The following is a 23,425-nucleotide window of genomic DNA, read 5'->3' as shown; positions in this document are numbered from 1 at the left end:
TGCTTACCACAGCCTTGCCTCTCAGAAATCCCTTCCCCAGATTCGAGGTGTTACACTACAGAAGACATAAGGCAGTGCTCCCTCTGAAAACCTCTCACTGCTTCTCGGTCTTGGAATAAAAACCAAAATTGAGTTCTGTCCTCTAGCTCCTTATTTTTGATGAAATGCCTTCATTATTGTCTCATGTTCATCTGATGTATATATTTTCAAAGAAATTGTATGTATGAATTTGAAAGGAGCTGCAGCAAATGTCCTAAAAAATAGATGGGATAATTTGTGTTTAAAGAAAAAAGCATGCTTTAATAGGAGAGTCTATTAGCTCTAATTCATTATAGGGGTTGATTTGTAAGACATTTCAAAAGCTATAATACAACAATATCCAGAAGCTTACCATCTTTTTAATGATATATCTGTTCATTTTGTATAAAAGTGTGCATATTAATAAGGTAAATTTTGTGGATTTTTCCAGCCTCTAATAAAAACATAAAGCAAGTTTGCGGCATGTCAGAATGTGCAATTTAGAAAAATTTATTTGGAATGTAAACTGAATTTTGAATGCTTCCTAAGCGACCTGAAATTTTTAAGCATTATTAGTAGTTAATACCTTTTGAAACTATGAAAAAATACTCCATGTGAATAAACACATTTTCCTCACAGATGACCTAAAAGGTAAATACTAATTTTATTCAGAATTCAGAAACATGTCCAAGATTTCTCAGCTAACAAGTGATAAGGACAAGACTGAATTTATATATCTGTGACAGGCGGCTCATGTCCTTACTCTTTATGTTAAGTTATTGTATATTACAGTTCATATTTCAGAAGTGCAAAGAGTGGATCACCATACTGGACTCTTCCTAAACACTATTCCTATTTTTGCTTCAATTGAAACAATTTCAATAGTTGTTCCTTTAAATCCTTCTGTATTTTATAAAATATGAATTTTTAAAAAATGTTTACCCAATTTTTGGAATTAAAATAATAGCATTAAATATTTTTCTGGGAAACATGTAAAATGTTTGTTTATAATCTTTTCTTTTATTCAGTCTCCTTAGAGACTGGCAAAAACTGCCAGTGCAGACTGTATTGCAAGTAGTCACAGCAGGGTATTGGGAAAAGTTTTCAATTAGCAATAATCGTGCCTCAGATAAACCTCATTGGCTATGATACTGCCACTGCGCAAAGCTTTGTTTATAATCTTTATAAAAAAGTACCAACTAAAAAGCTTCTGCACAGCCAAGAGCCCAGTAAGTAAAGCAAGCAGACAGCCCTCAGAATGGGAGAAGACATTTGCAGGTTATGTCTCTGATAAAGGTTTGATAACCAGAATCCACAGAGAACTCAAACGTATTAACAAGAAAAGAACAAGTGATCCCTTCTCATTGTGGGCAAGAGATTTGAATAGAAAGTTCTCTGAACAAGACAGGTGCATGGCCTACAGACACATGAAAAAATGGTCGTCATCCTTAATCATCAGAGAAATGCAAATCAAAACCACTTTGAGATATCATCTAACTTCAGTAAGATGATATCTTCACATCACAAAATCCCAAAACCATAGATGTTGGCATGGATGTGGAGAAAGGGGAACACTTCTACACTGCTGGTGGGAATGAAAACTAATACGTTCCTTTTGGAAAGAAGTTTGGAGATCAGTTAGGGATCTAAAAATAGACATGCTGTTAGATTCTGCAATTCCTCTACTAGGTAGAGAAGACCAAAAATCACTTTATAACAAAGATATTTGTACCAGAATGTTTATTGCAGCCCAATTCATAATTGCTAAGTCATAGAAGAATACCAGTGCCCATCAACACACGAATGGATTAATGAATTGTGGTTTGTGTGTACCATAGAATATTATGCAGCCTTAAAAAAGATGGAGACTTTACCTCTTTTATGTTTACAAGGATGGAGCTGGAACACATTCTTCTTGGTAAAGTAGCTCAAGAATGGAAGAAAAAGTATCCAATGTACTCAGTACTATTATGAAACCAATATATAACCAACCACACTTCATATGAAAGTTATAATCCAACTACAGCCCAAAATGAAGGAGAAGGGGTAGGATGGGTGCAGGGAGGATAATTGCTCAGACCACACATACGGTGCATTTTATAAGGGTACATGTCAAATCTACTAAGTGTAGAGTACAAATGTTTTAACACAATAATTAAGAAAATGACACAATAATTAAGAAAATGCAGTGAAGGCTATGTTAACCAGTTTGATGAAAATATTTCAAATTGTATATAAAATCAGCACATTGTACCCCATAAATGCATTAATGTACACAGCTATGATTTAATTAAAAAAAGAAATTACCAACATTGACATTATCTCCTTATTATAAACATCAAGTTTATAATATTTAAGCATAAAAAAGAATCAGATTCTATGTCATGTTACTGCTACACTTACTTATATTGAGGAGACATGCTTGACTATGTCAACTGATGTGAAAATTTGGAATTTTGTCATTCTGTGAATATAGTCAAGAAGTTCCATTGTGACTTACATTAAAAATCAACATTTTCAGGGTAATGTTGATTTAGGTCAAATAAAACTTGTTATTTAGGAGATTTTGTGTATAATATAATCCAAAATTAGTTATCATTTAGAATAGCATCATCTTTTATAGTTGAATACTAAATGACATTTATTTTAGTTCAAATTTATAATCGAATAACTTTATGCATAATTTTAGATAATTGAACTGGTATTACATAACTACAGTTTTATATAAGAAAGTAATAAAATCCAAGTACTATTTCTATATAAAATAATCTGGATTACAAAGAAAATTTATGAAAATTTAGAGATATTTATTCAATACTTTAATTTATAAAACATATTCAACTCATTTCTTTTATATTCCAACAACTGGATAAGTTATAAAGAAATGGCTTAACATCTTATGCATGTTTAAAAATTAAAATTTTCTCTTCAAGTCCCTTGCCCAGCCTGCAATGGGATCACTTGTTCTTTTCTTGCCAATGCGTTTGAGTTCTCTGTGGATTCTGGTTATTAAACCTTTGTCGGAGACATAACCTGCAAATATCTTTTCCCATTCTGAGGGCTGTTTGCTTGCTTTACTTACTGTGTTCTTGGCTGTGCAGAAGCTTTTTAGTTTGATCAAGTCCCAATAGTGTATTTTTGAAGCAGCTTCAATTGCCTGGGGGGTCCTTTTCATAAAAAACTCGCCCAACCCAATTTCTTCAAGGGTTTTCCCTGCACTCTCTTCTAATATTTTTATAGTTTCATGTCTTAGGTTTAAATCTTTAATCCAGTGAGAGTCTATCTTGGTTAATGGTGAGAGGTGTGGGTCCAGTTTCAGTCTTCTACAGGTTGCCAGCCAGTTCACCCAGCACCGTTTGTTAAATAGGGAATCTTTTCCCCACTGAATGTTTTTAATTGGCTTGTCAAAGATTAAGTAACGGTAATTAGCTGGATTCATCTCTTGGTTCTCTATTCTGTTCCAGACATCTATTTCTCTGTTTTTGTGCCAGTACCATGCTGTTTTGATCACTATCGATTTGTAGTATAGGCGCACAGCCTTCAGACATATGAAAAAATGCTCATCATCTTTAATCATCAGAGAAATGCAAATCAAAACTACTTTGAGATATCATCTAACTCCTACATCACAAAATCCCAAGACCAGAGATCTGGCGTGGATGTGGAGAAAAGGGAACACTTTTGCACTGCTGGTGGGAATGCAAATTAATACATTCCTTTTGGAAAGAGATATGGAGAACACTTAGAGATCTAAAAATAGATCTGCCATTCAATCCTGTAATCCCTCTACTGGGCATATACCCAGAAGACCAAAAATCACATTATAACAAAGATATTTGTATCAGAATATTTATTGCAGCCCTATTCATAATTGCTAAGTCATGGAAAAAGTCCAAGTGCCCATCGATCCACGAATGGATTAATAAATCGTGGTATATGTACACCATGGAATATTATGCAGCCTTAAAAAAGATGGAGACTTTACCTCTTTCATGTTTACATGGATGGAGCTGGAACATATTCTTCTTAGTAAAGTATCTCAAGAATGGAAGAAAAAGTACCCAATGTACTCACCGTTATTATGAAACTAATGTAGGACATCCACATGAAAGCTATAACCCAGTTACAACCTAAGAATAGGGAGAAGGGGGAAAGGGAGGGGAGGGAGGGGGGTGGTACGTGGAGGGAGGGGGATTAATGGGATTACACCTGCTGTGCATCTTACAAGGGTATATGTGCATCCTAGTAAATGTGGAATGTAAAGGTCTTAGCAAAATAACTAAGAAAATGCCACGAAAGCTATGTTAACTAGTGTGATGAAAATGTGTCAAACGGTCTATGAACCAAGTGTATGGTGCCCCATGATCATACTAATGTACACAGCTATTATTTAATAAACAAAAAATAAAATAAAATAAAATAAAATTCGGGATGGCGCTTGTAGCTCAAGGAGAAGGGCACCATCCCCATACACTGGGGGTGACAGGTACAAACCCAGCCCCAGCCACTCCTGCAAAAATAAATGAATTAATTAATTCAAATTCAAATTCAAATTCAAAAGGATTAAGAAATTTCTTAAAATCAAGTTTCAATATATTTTAAAGAGGCAGCCTTGGGAATTATTTACATTTAGATTTGAATTTTGTTTCTGCTATTTGCTAACTTTTTAACATTTGACAATTCATTTAAATTTCCTGAACCTCAACCTTACTATCTATACAAAGAAGATAATATCTACAAATAACTACAAATAATACATAGCTTTCCTAGAATAGTCCTTTACATGCGTAGGTATGTGCTACCGATGAGGTCACAGTAACTCCTAAATGTGTGAAGCAGGGAAAGAGCTCAGGGATTCAGAATTCAAGCACAAACATTGTCTCATTAAGCATTTTTGAAAATATCTCTTCTCAAAGTTATTCCTCCTTTTGAACTAGCCATTATGTTGATTTAGAAAAATTCAGTGGGATTCATCAAAATTAAGTACTGGTCACAAAGACTAAACAACAGATTAGGTATCCGGTCATACAGTAAAATAACCTCTTAGCTGGGGATATCACCATGTCTGTCAAGAGAACTTTAACATCTTTAAATGTTCACGTCTTTAAATGAGTTCTACTCTTTTTATCTCAAACATTTCAGTGTTTGAGTGCAATAGTCTGCAGGACCATTCTTCAATTAAATTTAGCTGAGATTCTTGTACATATAAACATATTTCAGTTACTCATGTTAGTTGAATAGTAAATAAATGTGCGTGCCAATTTTTATTTTACACTTCTACTAGAAAGAATATGTATTCTGGCATTTAACGTGAATTGTTCTTTGCCAACTGTGCCTGTACTGTAGCGTAACCTATCGTACTTGCATTGAGATGCCACATTTTAGTCATAGTTACCGTGAAAACGTAAAAAAAAAAAATAAAAAAAAAATCCTGCATTCAGCATAAAGAAAAGTAGACCTGAATTATTTCAGTCAATTACTTACTTTTCCCGAAGTTTCAAGCATGAGTTTCCCATTCTGGTTTTTCCTATATTCAGATTACAATTCAGCAACAATTTCTCTGTCACATTCACTGTCATACAGAAAATAAAAAATGCTTCTACCTTGCTAAGGTGTTCATATTCTTTGTGACAGATTCTTGTGTGAATGACTCTGGCAGAAATGTTCTAATACTCTTCTTTTGATTGGTTTAGGATACTGAGTACTGCTGAAAGAAAAAAAATTCTAAAGTTTTGGATTATTTTTATTAATGATTCCACGTTTCTAGACACAGTGTTCTGACAATATACCCAGAATGTTGATTTTATACATATTATTTGATTATATATTTATAACATAAAAATTATGATGTTGGATTTTGTAGAATATAATTTTTTAAATATTTAAGTGATTTTCCCTGAAGTCTGCAAAACCATTTTTAGAATGGGTATTTCTTTCAAATATGTCAGCTGTTAGTTTGTAGGCCTTGTTAGTTTATTAGTAATACAAATGTTATGACTGAATTAGAAAAGCTTTCCTGATCACTGAAAGGTCTTTGAAAGCTCCACAGTAATTATATCTTGTAATTATCAGAAAGTAAAGTTCCCAAATCACTTCGACAGTCAAGCATTTACTGGTACTGAGCCTGCAGCTATGTGTGGATAGGATTAGCTGCTAATTATAGGGAGGGAAAATAATTAAGGTGAAATACATTTTTCATTTTTTTTTTTTTTTTTTTTTTTTTGTAGAGACAGAGTCTCACTGTACCGCCCTCGGGTAGAGTGCCGTGGCCTCACACGGCTCACAGCAACCTCTAACTCTTGGGCATACACGATTCTGTTGCCTCAGCCTCCCGAGCAGCTGGGACTACAGGCGCCCGCCACAACATTTTTCATTTTAAATTGAATATGATAAGGATGTTTCCAGCCCTTACCAATGCATTTCTAAAAGTCTAGAGGATGGAGTATGGTTGCATTTTAAAAAACAATGTCGAAGAAGTTAAAGAATATGTTTCAAATATTTTATAAAATAAATAAACATGCTGAATAGACATGTTCTGATCAGTGGCTTAGTTTTACTGTGCCAACTAATTTATTGAAATGATTGAATTAAGAAGCATGGACTGACAAATAAACAAATGGTAGTAGTTAACGAACAAATAATTATTGCCATATTATTTGTTAGGCTGCCTTGTATAATGTGCTTGTTTTCATTGTAAATTTTCCACTTTTGCATTCCAGTCTTAGGAAAACGATTATCTAGACCACTTTTTCCCAAAATATCTTTCACTTAATACAAGTTTTGCTAATAAAATAACTATTATATATCAGAAAATCATCAAATACATTTTGAAAATTCTTGATAAAGTGAAATTATGTTCATTAGCTAAGAATTTAACATGTCTATTTTTACTCTTTGTAACACTTCATTTGGGGATTACATTATGCAGAATTTCTCACATTTACTTTACTGGAGGTTGAGAGATCCCTGGAACACATCTTGTAACATATTATTGTAGATTTCTTCACCTTACATAGTTTATTGTTCAAGGAAACAAATTAATCTATGTAACAGTAATTTCCTCAAGTTTTCACCTGTTCAATTTCTTTATGCTTTGTAAATGGCATTTCAATATTCTAGGTTATGTCCACTACAGCAGTATTTCTCAAATTTGGTATCTTTTAACTACTTCTACCAATAGCCAAGTTTTAAAAAAATGAGGTTAACACAGATATTATGTAACAATGCTTAGTTAATAGTTTAATTTATTATTATTATGCTTGATATTTTGTGAACTTTAACCAAGTTACCTATTCAGGCTGATAAATAAAGATTGCAAGAGTTAATTCTTTCCTTATTTATTTATTTTTTCCTTTTAAAATTTTTAAAATTGTCTTTGGGTTTTTTTTATTAAATCATAGCTGTGCACATTAATGCAATTGTGGGGTACAATGTGTTGGTTCTATATACAATTTGAAATACTTTCATCAAATTGGTTAATATAGCCTTCCCCGCATTTTCTTAGTTATTGTATTAAGACATTTATATTCTACACTTAGTAGATTTAACATGTACCCTTGTAAAATGCACCATAGGTATGGTCTCACCACTAAAAAAAGTATTAAGGGATAGGTCAGATTCCACCAGTAGTCAGTTTTATCTTGTAAGTGTGTATACATACTAAGTGCTTTAAAAATTTAAGTCATTGAGAAGGGCATCCAAGATTGGAATCAATCTGCAGATACTGGAATATATTCAAATGCCAGTCAGAATCAGAAATTTTGGTATGTTTTCTTGCTAAAAGCTATTTCCTGTCTCCTAACAGTGACAAAGCCGATGAATTTCACTCAAAAGCTGGAATTTCAAATCAACTTGGCAGATAAAATTAGTGTTTCCAATCTGCTTCTTTTGTCTTGACCCCTGGAAAGTATTTCTTCATGATCTGCCACAGCATTAAGATCGATTTTCAAATATACTTAATAATACTTCATCGGCTTCTTTCACAAGTAAGTGAAGATAATTGCCAAGTACTGAGAAAGAATAAAACTGTTGGCTATCTCTGCCTGGACCCCAGGTCAATCATCTAAAGATATTACCATATTGTCTTACCAACATTAAGAAATTGTGATATGTCGGGCCCATCAGTTCAGGCAAATATGAATAATGAAAGTGTTACTGAGATTTGTCACTCAAGAAACACTTGAAACCATAGAGATTGATTACTTATGTCATGAAGAGATCTTTTTATCTCATTCTTCAATTTCCAATCTCCTCTTGAACAGCTAACAAAATTTAGTCTGAAAATTAGTAGCAGAAAAGTAGACCCATGAACCACATTTTTGCTCGGAATGCTATAAAATATATACTCAATGACCAAGAATTGAATACATTTGCAGATTTCATTATTTCTTTCAAGACTAATAAATAAAAAGGAAACATATCAGTGATGATTTTTTTTCTCTGAGAATAAGTCCAACTTGAAATACTGATAAAACTTTGCATTTCTCTTATCCATGTATAAGTGACCTTTTCTGTTCTATACCCAGAGCTGAAGAATCATCAGAAATAATCTATGTATGCTTTCTAGTCTACATTACGTTCTATAGAATCATAATTAACAAAATGTATATTTCCTGTTATATCCATTATTAGTATAATATAAAACATGAGCTATGTTTTCTCTCTTGTAAATGAATATAGTACCTGTGTATATAATGAGCTGATTTAATTTAGAATATTAAATACTTTATCTAAACTGGGTAGCCAGGCATGTCAATATGTGTCATCACATTGCTCTAATACTTAAAGACTAATGATATATAATGAAGAATAATCATTCTATATGGAACTGTGGCTCAAACTCATTATTAGTATTTCAGATCATAATTGTCATTAAACTCATAAATGGCTTTATAATTTTACATCAAAGTGTAACTTTTTCTGTTATCGTACAGCATACTGAGGTTGAAAGATGAATTTATATTTTTGTTCTGTTCTAAATATTTACATACCATATTTATCTACTTTATTTTGTAAACATTATTTTGAGAATATTATGTTAAAAATACTATTGGTTTTCTGAAAAGTTACTAGAAAATAAAATGAAAGCTCTTCTAGTTTCATGCTGTTGTGTGTCAATACTATATATGTATAAGATTAGAATTCTTTTTATTAGAATGTTATTGTATCTTTTCTGAACTGTAATGTTTAATTATTTACCTAAGTTCTTTTTAAATTTTTTTTATTAAAACATAACTGTATAAGTTTGTTATCCCTTTTGCCTACATTTGCACTTTTATCAGTTGGATCTCCAAATAGCAGCATAATTGTGCTGACCATCCTCTATTTGTTCCTTCCCCTACTCCAGATCCATTAGCAGCCTTTCCTGCCCTAATTTGCACCCATGGAGTTCATCATTTGAGTCACCTTGTCACTAGAATGCTACTTGGGTAGCATTATTCTATCTCCTTCTTTTAGAATGCCCACAGTTTTATAAGTAATTTTTCTGTTCAAGTTTTTATAACTAAATCATCTGAGTACATTTTGTTTTTCTTGACAGAACCTAGATTAATATGGTAGCAGTTCTAAAAAATTTATATTATGAAAATATAAGTGGGTGGCTCCAGTAGCTCAGTGGGTAGGGGCGCCAGCCACATACACGGAGGCTGGTGGATTGGAACCCGGCCCAGGCCAGCTAAACAACAATGACAACTGCAACAACAACAACAACAACAATAGCTGGGCCTTTGGCAGGTGCCTGTAGTCCCAGTTACTTGGGAGGCTGAGGCAAGAGAATTGCTTACGCCCAAGCGTTTGAGGTTGCTGGGAGTTGTGACTCCACGGTACTCTATTTAGGGCAATAGCTTGAGACTCTGTCTCAAAAGAAAAAGAAAAAAAGAAAATATGAGTGATAACAAAGATGATATGCACATGGAATAAGTAATAAAATAGTTAAATAGTAATAGATATGCACATAGAATAATAATAAAATAGTTAAAATAAGAGATTAATAAGATCAGGCTGGGCATGGAGACTCACACCTGTAATGCTAGTACCCTGGACGACCCGGGCATATGGACCCCTTGCGCTCAGGAATTCAAGACCAACCTGAGCAAAGCAAGACCCCATGTCTACTTAAAATAGAAAAACTAGCTGGACATCATGACAGGCACCTGTGGTCTCAGGCAAGAGACCTGAGTAAGGCTCAGGCAAGAGAAATTATTGAGCTCAAAAGTTTGAGGTTGTTGTGAGTTATGACACCAGGGCATTTTAGCCTGGGGCAACAGAGTGAGATTCTGTCTCAAAAAAATATAAATTCAACTTTCAACATCAGCATACTGTATAATAACAGAAAAAGTTACACTTAGATGTAAAATTATGAAACCACTTATGAGAAGAATGTCTCAATAAAAAACTATAATTAGTTGAGATTGATAAGATCTTATAGGGCACATACGAACTATAAAATATAACAAATTTTCTGTCTTATTAGAAAGCAAAAAGAGTTCTAAAAAAAGACTCAATTTTGTATTTAAGACTCAATTTTAATTAGAAAAGCTTTTATTGCAGAAAGAATCAAACTTCATTAAGATAAATGTGGTCCATAGAATATAAAAGAAAAGCTCTTTGACACTTTAGAAACTTCGAAGGAAAAATAGAAGCATAAAAAATCTCTTGCAGTTTAAGTATAAACAAAGAGCTAATTTTGTTACATAGAAACATATCAACAAATGAATCTCAAATAAATAAATATATGAGAAAAAGGCAATGCTATAAAATTCAATGTTCTGATACATATGGACTTTATCCCTGGTATAAATATTGTAAACTGATATTTCTTAACTATGAAACTATTTATTCACAAATAAATACAAATTTAATGTTTATATTTATACAGATAATCTTTAATTTTTATTCAATCTATATCTTCATTTGGCATAAATCAATGAATAGAGTTGACTCAGATTGGTATTTGGATATGTGAAAGTCGCAAGAAAAATAGCTTTTTTAAAAAACAAAAAGTAAAATGTAGCTCTGAGAATTAAACATTTGTTCTAACATGTTATTCAGGAATTTGGTTCTCTTAAAGAGATCAATTTAAACGAAAATTAGATTATAACAACAATTTTATAGGTCTAGTTATAGAAATGATGTTTTAGTGTTGCAAAGCTAAGAAAGTTAAAAATATTATTCAAAATTTGTAGAGAAAGTGCTACAGGGCTGCACATGTGGCTCAAAGGAGTAGGGGGCCAGCCCCATATACCGCAGGTGGTGGGTTCAAACCCAGCCCTGGCCAAAAACTGCAAAAAAAAAAAAAAAAAAGAAAGAAAAGAAAAAGTGCAACATATCTCACTGCTGAATGCTACTATGGTCACTTGTTGACTAAGGGGAGTACATCAAAGGTGACTATAAGGATTTTCAGCAATAAAGGATGTAGTACTTTATCTAGAATGAGTTCATGAACTTAATTGTCAGAGCTCATATGACAACAGCTCTGATCGCCATTCCAGAAAAAGAGTCCAAAGGTGCTTTGAAGGCTGGGCTAGGCAGTGGTGTCATTGCATAGCTTCCCAAGGGGCAAACTTCAAAGGTGGCTGTAGTGATGTTCAGCAATCTGGTGTGTGGCACGTTTTCTAAAATGAGTTCATGAGCATAATTGTTTGTACTTGTATACTGATCATTTAAGTGTACATCCTTCCTACTCTACTCATAGTAGAGTCTTGGCCAAAAGATCTGGTGAGCTACAAATCCACAGGAATGAAGTTCCTTGTGAGAAAATCTGCTACAGAAACATTTCTAAAGATCGTTCAACTGCAGTAGTCTCTTACTCTGCGTAGATCTACACTGTCTATACCATCCACTTTCACTGCACGGAGCAAGTAACAGTGAGTCTTCTGATTATGTTTAGCAATAACTAACACTGGGGCTCCTCATGTTAAGCTTGTTAACTGAGTCCCCATCATGTGTATTAGTTTCCTAATACACAACAAATTATCACAAGTGTTGTGGCTTAAAATAACAAGTATTTATTCTCTGTGGTACCAAGAAGTCCAGAATTAAGGTGCTGGAAGGGCCATGCTTCCTCCCAAGGTTCAATGCGGGAGATTCCTTTCTTGTCTCTTTTAGCTTCTGGTAGCTCCTGGTACCCCTCTTTCACTTCTGGAAGCATAACTGCAGTCTCGGCCTCCATCTTTCCATGGCTACCTGGCTTACTTCTCTGTGAGTGTCGGGTTGCCCTTCCTTTTATTTGCTTTGTTTTTTCTTCACTACATCATGTAAACAGCGTGCATTCTCACTGCCAAGTAATAAAGAAAACTGCATCTTTGTATATATATTTTTATAAGATAATTTATGCCTCCAAGGCCGTATTAATCTTTAGTAGCTAAAAGAGTGGGTTTTAGGAACTGCATTTCAATATCCACAGATTCTAGAAAGTTATTATTTGAATTTGCTCATCTTTTTTCTGCATAATTTCAGTCCCTTTGAAAGCAAACTGCCCTACATTGCAACTTCACACTCCAAATTTCTAGAGAAGGAACTCGTGCGAACTTTGTATTTTTTAAATAAAAATTTTAGGTCTACAACAGCAATAGATGTTATCAACACAAATAAAATTTTATCCCTGAAGTTATTAATTTTCCAATCTCTTACTTCTCTATTCAAATGTGTTATGAAACTTATAAACAATAACATGGCAGCTTTCTGCCTTGTGAAGACTTTCAATTTTCTTCTGTGATAAATATGAACGTTTTCTGAAAGACTGTTCTTACATTTTATTAAAATTTCTGAATTTTTAAAGAAAAGATAAGATTAATGTATAAAACATTGTTTTGGGGGGGACCAGTTTATGTCCTGTAGGAAATTCCTTGGGAAAATGCTTTCCAAAACTTAAATTGTTGCCTTTTCCAGTGCAATTATTCTTTGAATATATACCACAAAATAGTCCCTTGAATCCATTCGCATATGTTCATACTTTCTTGTATCACACTCCAAGTGCATTGCTCATTGATTTGGTTTTGAAATGTCATCATTTATTAGTTACCCAAGCCACATTTTTTGCATGTCAAATGTGAGTCTCTTACAAAGCCTTTTTTGTCTGCAATGAAAATACTTTACATGAAAATACGTTCTTGGTGTAATTTCTACCTTTATTGTGCTCTCCTCAGCTGCACTTTTTGGATGCCTTTCTTTTTTTTTTTCAGGTTAGAGAATTTTTGGTAATTAGTTTTCATTATTCTTTTAAATAGCCCCTTCTGTTTTTTTTTTTTTTTTTTTTTTTTCATTCTTCTGTTGCTTTAGATTTTTTGTTTGGTATACTATTTTTTTTCATTTGGAATCTCCTTCATCTTTTCCCAGAAATATCAATAAAAATTAAAAAGTAGAGGAATAAAAGCAGATCAACACCATGGCTATAAGGAGAGGATGTGTGTGTGTGTGTGTGCATGGGTGTGCATGCGTGTGTGTGTGTGTACGTATGAAAGTACATATGAAAACATGATGCTGGTTTTCCTTTTTTCTTTATTTGAAATACAGCAGAGCTTACTAAAAACTAAATGAAGAGATATACAACAAAAAATATATATAACAATAAGATAAATTTACATTTTTGTCATATTATTTCTGGTTAAATTGCTTTGCTTCCTTGAAAAGTAAGGTTTTCGGCTTGGTGCCTGTGGCTCAAGCAGCTAAGGCACCAGCCACATACACCTGAGCTGGCAGGTTCAAATGCACCCTGAGGGCTGTCAAACAACAATGATGGCTGCAACCCAAAAATAGCTGGGTGTTGTGGCGGGCACCTGTACTCCCAGCTACTTGGGAGGCAGAGGCAGGAGAATCACTGAAGCCCAGGAGTTGCAAGTTTCTGTGAGCTATGATGCCACAACACTCTACTCAAGGTGACAGCTTGAGGCTCTGTCTCCAAAAAGAAAAAGAAAATTAAGGTTCTGACATGTATCTGATGTTAGACATGAGATGGACTTTCGAAAGCATTGTCCCTGTGATGAATTCATGTCAGGAAAAGATGCTGGGCTTCTATAAAACTTTTTCTCAGTTTTATAGAAATGACTTAGGAATGAAATAATAAAATAAAATACAAAACTTTTTATTAACAGGGAACTTATCATCCCTTGTGTTTACTAGGGTAGGGAAAGAAGAAGAAATACAGTTTTTGTAAGCAAGTCAGTATCAGCAAGAAAGTCTGAAAATGTGTGCAAATGTATGTATACATGGGTGGACCTGTGTGTGCATATGTTTGAGTTTTTTCTGTCCATGGGGGAAAGGAGCATTGTCTTGCCGTATTGTTACAGGGCAGAATTAGAATTACTGAGTAGGTTTTATAATAAGTTGGGGTGTAGGCACAATAAAAAGTTAATGTAGAACTGAGTATCTCATCCTTGCTTCGGTCTGAATAACCATCTCTTTGACACAAAATACAAAGAAGCTTCAAATCTGTGGCCTGCAGCTTATTCTAACCCTGAATCATATAAATGAAACCAAAAATGATTTAGATAAAAATATGTAAAAAATATAACTATTTTGAACAAATTTTTTCAAAGAATGGATATGACATTATTTCTTGTTATAATTTTTCCCTCATCAATTATATTGCTGCTTTTATAAGGGTTTGGTTCTAACTTTAAATCGCAGGTGATATGTGTAAAATCTGATTTTAGAATCTTTATTATCTTCCTTTTTCTAATGTACAATTATATAATATAAAACACTAGGAAATACTAACAAAAAAAGTTATTGGCATCTACGTTGAATTAGGAATTAGTGAAATGGCTAAGTATAAAATAAGTACTACTGTCTTAGGTAGCTAACGTAAGAAGATGTTGAGGGGAATATATTTCAATGAACTTTACTGTCGCACGTTTGGTTAGTCTCAGTGGATAGATAAGTGTTACCCTAGGGATTTTTCAGAATTAAACAAAACTACTTAACTATATGAATGTGGGTTAAGAATACCTATATTAATATTCAGTGTGAAACTTGAACGGAGAATAACATTAAATATTTGACAGTTATCACTTTCAATAAAATTAATACTTATATGCACAAAATTTATATTAATAATTTATTGGCATAAAAGTTATTATAACTGATTGTAACACAATTTTTGACAGCAGATTCTTAGTTCCATTTTAAAGATAAGGAAATTTAAAACATATAGATTTAGTGGGGGCATGGTGGCACAGCACTTTTAGTTCTAGCTACTTGGGAGGCTGAGATTTGAGGACTGGTTGAGCGCAGCTTTTGAGGTTGTAGCAAGCTGTGATGATGGCACCACACTCTGGCCTGGGCAACAGAGCAAAACTGAGACTCTAAAAAATAAAAAGAGTGTAGACTGAGAAATTTTTCTATAATATGCTTATTTTTGACCCCAAATCTGCTAGTTATTCTATTCAAATTTTCTACTTCTTTATTTCTTGGAAAAATTTTAGATGTCACAGATATGTACAACAGAGAAGTGATTCCTGGCTTGAAGGAGCTTGGAATACATAGTTTGGGAAGGAGACATGCACAGATTGTATTATCAGCAAATGGTTTTACCATAGACATTACAGTATAAATCTGAAGTCAAAGATAAATATTGCTAAAATATGATGAGGATGGTATTCTCTATCAGACAAAAAGTAAATTGTATTAGTGAATGGTCAAATACCCTTATCTGACATGCGTGAGGAATTCTTATATACAAGAATGCTTATAGTAAAATTAAGTCTAGAATTCGAGTGATGTCTTCCAGATGCTGAAATGCAACTGAGACAACATATTGAGAAAAAGAATTAGATTATTTGAACATAAAGAAGAAAGATTTTGGAGGCAAGGACTTATGAGGAATTATGTAGGTGTGATTTCAATATAGATCAGTCAAAAGCAGGAATAAAGCAGGAGTTGAAAGTAAAAGGTAAGCACATTATAACTTAAAAAAAACTTTCTAATAATTAGCACTTTCAAAATGGATTTGAACATCATTCTCACCATAAATTTAAGCAGAGGCTGAATTTCCATCTCCTCAGACTAAATATATGCACTTGAACTTGATTCCTTTCAGTCCTTCTTGATTCTAAGCAACTAAAAATATAATTAATGGATGCACTCATCAAATATTAGTAATGAATCCCAGGTAAATTTTTTTATTATAATATCTCTTGGACTTTGTATATTCTTTTTTTTTTTTACGGTTTTTGGCCGGGGCTGGGTTTGAACCCACCATCTCTAGTATATGGCAACGGCGCCCTACTCTTTTGAGCCACAGGTGCCGCCCTGGACTTTGTATATTCTTAAATTCAATAAAAATGTATAGAATAATATGTGTGGGCCACTGAGATTGGGACTAGCAATACATAATTGGTCTAGCAAAATTAAAGAAATTTAACTAAGTAATTGTAATATATTATGAAATGTTACAAAATATGTTACAGAAAATGTTATAGGGTTACCCACAGCTTTTGTTTTATTTCTCATTCCCTAATTAAAACACCTGGGCCTTGTGATGTTGCCATAGCGAATGTTGTTAGGAAATTAATGGCAATATTAAATAGGAAGCTGGTTAGAAGAATTTGGAGATGAGGGTATTCATTGGGCTAGAGATAAACTACATGACAGTCATCACATATAGGTGGCTGAATTACTGCAATGCAGACATATTTGTTTGGAAATTTTCTATCAGACAAGCTCTAGTGTCTATCCGTATGTATACTTGAATAGCCATACTATTGGTGTTACCAAATTTGAAAACATATTCTTTCTAAACATCTTTCTTCAGGTTTAAGTGATTTCATGGTTTTCTTCTAAACGGTATGCCACTACTTGTTTTAAATTTGGTGCAAATAAATTATCCATTCAAATTATTTCATAACCCAAATGAAATATCTATTCCAATAAGCTCAGTTTCCCATTCTTTCATGACAAAAATTCATTCCAAATATAGTAAGGACCAGATTCAGCTGGGCCCAGAGGATACAACCATAAACTGAACAACTTGTCGTTTTAGTGTTTCTCAACCTTCCTAATGCCACGGCCCTTTAATACAGTTCCTGTGGGTCCCGACTCACAGGTTGAGAACTGCTGTCTTAGAAATTTTTATTCAATTGGAAGATTCAGGATGGCAAGCCGATAACTGCAAAGTGGTAATAATAAAATATATTGAAGTATAATATGAATCAGAATCATTGGAGGTTTTTTTTCTTTTAAAAGGCAAACAAATTTCCCAGTGTAGACCCTGAGAATTTGCTTTTTGTGATAGGTAGATATTTATACAAACTCTAAATTTTAAACATATTACAGTATATATCTTGATTTAAGGACATTTATAATGTATAATGGCTAGATTCCTCTGGAGGACGATGTTCTCTGGTTCTTAGCTTCCAATACTAAGAATGCACACTGGTGCCTGGTCCATGATGTAGTGAGTTAAGACCTTAGCGTGTGGATTTTTTCAGGGTGGGGATTGAGGAGCCCACAATTCAGTTAGTCCATAGCAGCATGTAAAACAAATCATTAAAAAATAAAAGTCAAATGCATGCAAAGTAAAGGTTTCAATTTTTAATTATATTCAGCAGACATAAAATTACATATCAAATTGCTTCGTGATGTTCTAAATATTTACTCTCAATATGTGCACTTAGTTTGTCATAATGTGATAACAGTTTGCAGACCATCATCAGCCCACGGAATATACTCTGAATAGTACTATTCTTGGTCATGTGAATAAAACTACATAAGCTCTGCATAGAAATAACTGCTAAAGAAAAATGTCTGAAGTCATCAGGAAGCAAAGATCCACATCCATCTGCCATACACGAAGGGAAGGAGACTTACACAGTTAGGAATACCTGCATATGTGTATGTGTGTATAAAAAGTGATTTTCTATTTGGTGGGAGTAAGATCCTCAGTACGATATTGATGAAACAATGAAATGAGACTGTGACATTAAACCTTCTCCTTACATTTTTAAAATATGGCTTTATTTTACAGTTAACACAGAGTCAACATTAGACAAATTTTAAACATATATGTGTGTGTGTGTTATATAATGTATATGTTGCTCTTTAGATCATTAGATATGATATGTTTGACTTTTAGTTCCATAGCATATATATAAAACTATCATGTTACTATTCAACCACAAACTAGGATTTTACTTTTTGCCACTCCTCATAGAAATTCAGCAAGAAATTGTAAGGGCTGGAGCCTAAGAAGGGAAAGGAGTTAGTGTAAATTGCTACTATTAATGGTCATTCAAAAATATGAATTGCCCTTAGTTCTTATGAATGGCTATTTGATATATCCTTAGAGACTCCTACTATAATATTGCCTATTTCTCTCATTTATTTCCTTCAACATCAATTAGGTTTAATAAAGCATTGAAAACTGAATGTCACATTTGGTGTGTTTCTGGATGACTGCATTGATTTTTGGCTTGTGGATAGATTCGGTGACATGCAACGTTCAAAGCTTTCTGTAATTGTAATTTTGTTGGATCTCCTCACTCAATAACTTCTCAATTTCCTAATCTTCTGTAAGGTCAAAGGTGGTAGAGTGTGGAGTAATTCTTTTAAAGGAGTACATGAGTAAAATTCAATATTTAATAATGGGCAAAGCAAATGCTATTATACACACAGCACTCAGCTTTTAAAATTCATATTAATTGAAAAATACCATCCACTGAAGTTCTGTGACTTTGTCATACCTGAAACCCTGCACATTTACTTTAGAAACCTGGAGAGAAGTGGAAACCATTCTTCTAAATGAAACATTGCAAGAATGGAAGAACAAACACAGTTACTCAATACCAAATTTAAACTAATTGATCAACACTTAAGTGCACATATCAAAGTAAATCTCAAGGAAATCAAGCTGGAAGGAGGAGATGGGTAAATACTGGGTACAATGCACATTATCTGGTTGAAGGGTACACTTATAACTTTGACTCAATCCGTACAAAAATGAAATATGGAAACAAAATGTGTACCCCCTAATATTCTGAAAAATTTTTAAAAGTCTAAGTAGATATTCTGTAAATGATCAGAACTACGTACAGGCTTTATTTCCCTTCTACCCCTTGCTATGATACTCTCTGCTGTGAATTAGTGTATTAATATCTGCAGAGAAGAAAGGTAAAATGTTTGATACAATAGTTTTGATGGGGGAAATTTGGCGCTTTGTTATATTTTATAATAGTTTATTCCTGTGAGTTAAAATGTCTAATGATATATTTCTATGATACCAATATCTGTATCAAGAATACTACATTCTTTTTTTTTTTTTTTTTTTTTGCAGTTTTTGGCCGGGGTTGGGTTTGAACTCACCCCCTCCAGCAGCATACAGGGCCAGCACCCTACTCTTTTGAGCCCCAAGAATACTAAATGCTTCTTTTTTTATTTTGTTTGTTTGTTTTATTTTCCTTTTTGTTGAGTTATAAGTGTCCTCCCAGACACTGTCTTCAAAATTTTTGGATACGGGGCCTGTATATTATAAAAAATTATTGAGGACCTTAAAGATAGTTTGTGTGTATTATACCTATTATGAAGGTCATTATGAAAGTTTTGAGATACACAAAAATCTAGAAATGTAAAATTTGCACTTACAGAAAAAAATGAAGCTACACCAGTAAGCTGAGCAAGTTGAACCTTGCATAGGTGAATCAGAAAGGATGCTGTTGACTGTGTTTCTTGGAAGTGAATAATGGACCATAACATAACTTGTCTCAAAACTTTCTTAGTGACCCCGTAATAGCTACTGCATTAGAAATTAAAGCTAAATATTATTTTAACTGCTAACGTACTGATTTAAAAGTTCTTTAAAAATCTATTGTTATATTTTATTTAAAAAACCTAAAACTTTATGAAAAATTAAAGAGAAAAATCATATTGTTTTATAGATTTATTACTCCACTTAATGTGTTGGCTTTATAGAAGAAAGCTGAATTTTTATTTTTGTCTCTGCATTCAATCTGATGCAATATAATGCTTTCTCTCAAGTATGCATAGAAAATCTGTCCATACGGTGATAACTGTAAATATGCAGTGAAGTCTGAAGAAGACTGAAGAACCCAATCCACTGGACATTCATGAGAATAGGAATGAGTCAAGAAAAGACTAACTTAATATTATTATGAAAATGGCATTGACTTTTGGGACTTTTAAGTGAAGCTCCCAAGATTGTCCGTGTCTTATAGGTTCATATACTTATACACCTAGATATACCCAAATAGGTGCTCAGTAGTATCTTGGGGTATCTGAAAGAATTCACCTGATGAGAATGTAATCATATAGAAAAAGACACAACATTTAGAGAGAAAAGAGTTGGGAGGTATTAGTAGGAAGTAGGGAGCCTTGTTAGGAAACTCATGGGCTGTAGATGAGTAAGTGTGGAAGTGTTTTTGGCCTGGATGTGGTCTTATCCAGGTCTTATCCAGTTGGTCTTATCCACTTAAAATTGAAAACTGTAAAATGAGACACTAATTGTTCTACAAAGAAAGCGTTACATAAATCCGGTATAATAAAATACATGAAATTCAGTATAAAGAATGAAGATTATCATAGTTTAATACAACACAGAAATAACATAGGAAGCATCAAAAGGCTGCATGTGTCAGAGTTGAAAACCCAGAAGCTCAGGAAAGTTGTTTCTCAAGGATGTTCCATGCACTGTCCATCGGTCCTTCCTAACATGGTGAATGCAAACTGAATGGAGCTCTCAACTTTAAAGGAATAGAAAATTTTCCTTGCATCTTCTCAGACCACCATGGAATAAAAGTTGAGTTGAGTAACAACAGGAATCTGCATATTCATACAAAACATGGAAGTTAAATAACCTTATGCTGAATGATAGCTGGGTCAGAGATAGATTAAGAAGGAAATTGCCAAATTTTTGGAACAAAACGACAATGAAGACACAAATTATCAGAACCTCTGGGATACCGCAAAGGCAGTTCTAAGAGGGAAATTTTATAGCACTGCAAGCCTTCCTCAAGGGAATAAAAAGAGAGGAAGTTAACAACTTAATGGGACATCTCAAGCAACTGGAAAAGGAAGAACATTCCAACCCCAAACCCAGTAGAAGAAAAGAAATAACCAAAATTAGAGCAGAATTAAATGAAATTGAAAACAAAAGAATTATACAACAGATCAATAAATCAAAAAGTTGTTTTTTTTGAAAAGGTTAATAAAATAGATAAACCTTTGGCCAACCTAATCAACAAAACTGTTTTTAGATAACCAAAGTAGAACACTATATGTATGGATAGATGAAAGACTATTCCACAAATTACGTACACAGTCAAGTCTCCTGATTTTGGAGGAATGAACTCTGTTAATGACCTTCCTTGAGACTACATGAGGAGAACCCAGCAAGCCCAGTTCTTAACATGAACATGCAGTAAGCAGTTCTTTATCCCCATTGCAAATATGTACAAATAGGAAGATCGACAACTGAATAAACCTACTTTTTCCCCTAGTAATGGGAAACATACAGAAAAGAGAAAGATACATGTACTTATTTGGGCAATTATTATTTTTTTTAGCAATCTGATCATTAATAGTGTTTAAATCTTCTGGTCTAATGGGAGTGAGGGATATTGTTGGGGCAGGTATGGCCCTCATGAGTTCCAGGCTAATCTGTACAAAAGAAAACAAAACTGAGAAGGCCAGAGTCACAAGCTCTATGATGCCAAATGAAAATAAAAGAGCAATATCTATATCCATGCCTGTATCTATATTTATGTCCACTGTGTATCATATCCATATCTGTAGCTGTCTTTAAATAATTCTATGTCTATACATGTTCATATATTTATATATTTATATGTTTTGATAGATAAATATAGATAATATATATCTCAAGACTGAGACAAGTCTCCAGATGGTCAAAATTACTATCTCCTACATTGCCAAGGTTTTTTCACTGAAACATTGAGTTACAGTAAAAAGAAAACAAAAAAGAAAAGGCTATCATAAAACAATACTTCACAAATAACAATACTTCTCAAACTCTGTGGGAAAAACGTGATCTTTTACTATATAAAAACACTTAAATGGGAAGCCAAATTACAACCATAAAGCTCTGAATGAGCATAGACCTGTAGGCAGAACCAAAGTTCTTGGGACTATGATGTAGTATCTACCTAGACTCTTGAGACTACTTGTCAATTGATCCAAGGATGCTAGTAAGATTTAACATACTATGAAGCACCACTCTCTGTCTGTCCTCTTGAAGGGCTCAGATGGACACTGATGATTCTTCTGTGTCTACCTTCCTCTTCTGTGCCATTTTTTGGCTAAGATAAAACATTTAATTATATACAGTTAAATGTTGCCTCTTTTGGGTAATCTTGCTATCCCTGGGCTGAGAAAATATATAGAGATCTTTTAGCTTGACACTCAAAATTCATCTTCCTTCATTTCTATATTATTAGAGGGGTCTTAACTGTAATCTTAGTAATAATTTTCTTCTTTTGTAAAAGAAAAGAAAGAAAAACGTGCCCTATTTATTTATTGACTATCTGACAGGCACTGCACATCAATAATCCCTCTGAAGCTTTTCAATAACACAGAGAATTTTTTTTTTTTTTTTTGGCCGGGGCTGGGTTTGAACCCGCCACCTCCGGTATATGGGGCCAGTGCCCTACTCCTTTGAGCCACAGGTGCTGCCCACAGAGAAATATTTTTTTGTGTATATTTATTAGAAAAAAAGGAGGACATAAGTATCAAGTAATTTGCATAAATTTATGCAGTTAAGTGGCAGAACCAATATGGAACTCAGGTCTGTTTGGTCCTGGTACACACTCTTAGAACTATTCTAATCATTGTGAAAAACCTTAATTACTAATCATTTAAACATTTTTAATTGTTAAGCTATACCTGATTTAATATGAAATGGACCAAATATAAATATATATTTATAAATATAGCCACATGCCTCCTGAAGATGTTATGGTCATTATGACCGAACATATATACAACGGATGTTTCAAAAGATTATAATACCATATTATTGCTGTACCTTTCTTATATTTAGGTTTGTTTAGATACACAAATATTCACCACCATGCTACATTTGCCTAAAATATTCAATACAGGAACATTATTTACAGATTTTTATTCTGGAAGCCACAGGTTGCATGAGATAGCCTATGTGTAATAGGCTGTGCAGTCTAAGTTTGTGTAAGCGTACTGTCATGTTCACTCACTAATGAAATAGCCTAACGATGCATTTCTCAGAATGTGTCCCCATCATCAGGGGGTGCATGACGGTATACTTAGCATAGGCATCGTGTATTCAGTAATAGCACTGAAGGGACTTATAGGAAAAATTGTATACTTTGGATGAAGAGACTAAGGTGTCTAGTTGTCTAATTAACATAAGTAATTTTTGTGGATTCTGTGCTATGAGAGTATTGTCTTTGGAGGTGATTTGCAG

General features: G+C 33.5%; 1 non-coding gene across 1 annotated transcript; it reads right to left on the bottom strand.

Moving 5' to 3' along the window:
• Window positions 1-1,046: 1,046 nt before the first annotated feature.
• On the bottom strand, window positions 1,047-1,187 carry LOC128586849 (U4 spliceosomal RNA). Its single transcript, XR_008380312.1, has one exon. It is a non-coding gene; the product is annotated as a U4 spliceosomal RNA (small nuclear RNA).
• Between the last annotated feature and the right edge of the window lie 22,238 nt (window positions 1,188-23,425).

Source organism: Nycticebus coucang, chromosome 5 (assembly GCF_027406575.1).
Source record: "Nycticebus coucang isolate mNycCou1 chromosome 5, mNycCou1.pri, whole genome shotgun sequence".
NCBI lineage: Eukaryota > Metazoa > Chordata > Mammalia > Primates > Lorisidae > Nycticebus > Nycticebus coucang.
This window is presented reverse-complemented; position numbering and strand designations above follow the sequence as displayed.